The sequence below is a fragment of the Nicotiana attenuata genome, chromosome 12 (assembly GCF_001879085.1).
Source record: "Nicotiana attenuata strain UT chromosome 12, NIATTr2, whole genome shotgun sequence".
Taxonomy (NCBI): Eukaryota; Viridiplantae; Streptophyta; class Magnoliopsida; order Solanales; family Solanaceae; genus Nicotiana; species Nicotiana attenuata.
The window spans coordinates 11,353,835-11,357,358 of record NC_032000.1 but is presented as its reverse complement, the minus strand read 5'-3'; positions in this window follow the sequence as shown (position 1 = coordinate 11,357,358).

The following is a 3,524-nucleotide window of genomic DNA, read 5'->3' as shown; positions in this document are numbered from 1 at the left end:
GGGGAGAGGAGGGCAGAAAAAAAAAACAGAAATTTGAAAATTACAAAAAAAAAGTAAATTTTTTTTTTGCGGGGTGAGGTGTGGGGTGTAGGGGTAGGTGGATGGTGACGGAAAAAAACCTTTTTGAAGTGAGGGCATGGGGTGGGGTTAGGTGGGTGGGTGTGGGGTGGGGTGGTGAGGGTAAAGAATAGGGTAGGAAAGCTTGAGATTGAGAAGGAGTTTTGGAAAATGTTTTCCCTTCTTTTGATAGGGGAAATATTTTCCTTCAATTGGAGGAAAATGAGTTGATTAGGAAAATGTTTTCCAAAAAATTTAAGCCAACCAAACATGAGAAAATTGGAAAACATTTTCCGGAAAATATTTTCCTTCATACCAAACACACCCTAAAATCTAAATGTTTCATTTTCAATACTTATGTTAGCTCCATATATTTGAAAACAAAATTTGTACATTTAAGAATACATCAGATTATTGCAAGTCATAGTCAATTAACAAATAGTCTCTGAAAAATTCATAGCCAATCAAAATATTATATTAGTACTTTCTAAAAGGAAAAAAACTTTTTCAGTTAGTATAAACTAGTATTAGTACTCGCGCGATGTGTGGACATAAAGTATATCAAATTATGATTTGGGTTATTTAAATTATGTGCAAATAACCTTAAATTAAACCTTCTATATATAAATTATAAATAATTATTTGATATTAATTAAGAAGCATGACATGAAACTATTTTTCAAATTTCATAGTGGATAATTTATTTTCTTTTTTCTATATCTATTGTGAGCACGTAATTTTTGCCCTAAGCAATAATTCCCAAAATTTCAAACAAAACAATTTTTTTAGTATTTTATAATTTTTTGTGAATTTTGTAGCATTTTTGGTAATTGTTACATTTTTTATTTGTGCATTTTAATTCATATGAAAATATAAAATATGCACTTTTTGCATTTAGGATTTAATTTCGTATTTTAGTATTAATTTGTTTTAGAACAAAATGTTAAGAAAATAACAAAAAGGGTCCATTTTGCATTTTTTTTGGTATTAGTTTGCATTTCTCTTTGGAAATTAATTAGAAAATATAATTGTTAGAGTCAATTTGTTTTTAGTTTTATTTCAGCATTTTACAAAAATTAGAAAAATAAAATACAAAATAAAATAAAATAAAATAAAAAGCAAAATGAATAAATACAAGAAAACAAACAAAGTGTAATAAGAAGGCTGCCCTGAATTGGGCCATTGTTAATAAATTCGGAGCCCAAGTATTAAATCAACCCCCAGGCCCAAAATTACATCAACCCTGAACCAGCCCACTTCTACCAACCCGGTCCAGCCCCCTTAATGTCTAAACGACACCGTTTCATGATTCTTGAATCATGACCGTTGGATCTCATCAATCCAACGGTCCGGAACTAACTAGGTTTATTAATATAAAATTGTCCTAAAATTCCCCCCCTACCCCCTCTCACCGTCTCTCTCTCATACACCTCTAACCCTAGAGAATGTAACGCCGCCCTAATACCCTCCGTCAACCTCGCCGCCGGCGAAGACGCAAATTACGCCGATGGCCACCAAACTAACACCATCGATTCCCCTCAACCTCCTCTTTCCACTCCCCGTATTCCTATACCTCGAATCTACACAGAAAGCTTCGAATATACGTTTAAAGTTTTTCGGCCAGTGCGTAACCTACGCCAAATGACCCCAAATTTACACCATAGACTCGCCTTAACCTTCTCGTCCCTAATATTCAAACCGTACTCCTCGAATCTGGCTGGAACGATTCGAATTCGTTTTTTTTTTAATTTTTCCGGCCAAGAACCCTAACCCAAAATCTTTGTGATTTTGGACCGTAATATCCTTAACCAGGTGTTTTCTTGCGAAAACACATGGTTAGGGATGTTACGTGTCAAAAATCTTGAAAGATTCGGACGTCAGCGACTAGCCGGAGTTCTTATTATTAGTAAGTTTCTTTTTCGCTTTTTCTTAATTAATTTCTTTATTATTCTGTATGTTGAAAGTTAGGGTTTAGTTTTATTTAACTTCTGATTTTTTTTACTGTTATTTTAGTCATGCTTATAAGTGTTTCTTGGTCTTTAGATTAGTTTTAATGTTAATCAATTAAGACTGGTTGTTGGTTAATTAGAGACGAAAGGAAATTAGGGTAGTTACTGATTTGTTTTGGTTCAGGGAAGGGGTAAGGGCAGTTTGGGAAATCAGCAAACAGGAATAAATTGTACTGGGAGGTCACATGTGGGCACATTTAGGTCTTATTTAGGGGAGGGTAAATGAGAGAAGGTTCCAGCACTTTTTGGTTTGCCTATAAATAGGCATGGAATTGCCTTAGTGAAGGAGGTTTTTTCAAGCTTTCAGTATAAGAAATCCCAGATTCCATCCATTAGAAATAGCGTTCTTCTTATAATTGTCAGATTTCAATTCGAAATTCAAAAATACAAAACCTAAAAAATAATAGAAAACCAAAACCTAAAAATGTACTACTGTTTCATTACGATTTTAGCTTAGCTTCAAGTTGTAGTGTGGAGTTGCATTGTTTTGTTCGAGTGTTGATTGGTGAAGTTATTCTGGAGTGTCCCGGTTCAACTTCCAAATTGTTTTGGATGCATCCGAGTTATTTTGGATGATCTATGGGTTGCAATTGATTTTGGTTAGCTGATATATTAGTCCTGGGTCAGATTTGGTTCAAAGTTGTTGCTGGATGTTAAATCATTGCTGCTGATTATTGACTATTACGGCTGACTCCCTACCTTTCTTTTGTGTTCAAATTCCCAGGTATTCATCTCACCCTCTTGTGTGTGAAAAGAGGATGAACATGAAGTTTAATATGCTCAAATTGAGATGTATAACCACACAATCGTGTGCTTGAAGCTTTTGCATTTTTAAAATCAGCTGATTCAATTTAACTTCCTTATGTCTCCTACTGATCTAATCTGAATATAGAATGGTGTAATAGTAATGACCTGTAATTCATTAGGCTGATTACTAAATGTGTAATTCACTCTACTGGATTGGATCTATGCTTCATTGTTTTGGGGTTGGGGAGATGTTAGCATTTATTATCCTGTTTTGTTTATGTTATTAGCCTTTAATTTCTTTGCTATACTCGTAAACTAAGATGTTGAATGCTTTACCATCTATATTCTGGTGTCAATTGGTGTTAAGGTGTAAACGTTAACTTAGCCATTTATACAACAGACATTAATTGTGTTTATCTCGAAGGTTTCTCAGATTATTGGTGGAATTTGAAGTTAATATTGGAGTTAGAATATTTGAGCTTCAAGGGTTGTCGATTTGCCCTTGGCCCAAGCATTGAAAATCGAATCTGAGCTTCAGCTTGATGTGGGCTTTTAATCACTAGGCCCAGTTTAAAATAGAGCAGTATCTGTGCTGTCTCTAAGATGCGGATATTGGGCTCACCTGGAGCCTAGCGCTTCGCATACCAGGTCCACAACAATGTTAGTTAATATTTGTTTGGGCCATTCAGCAATCCAACGTGGGCTGCTCCT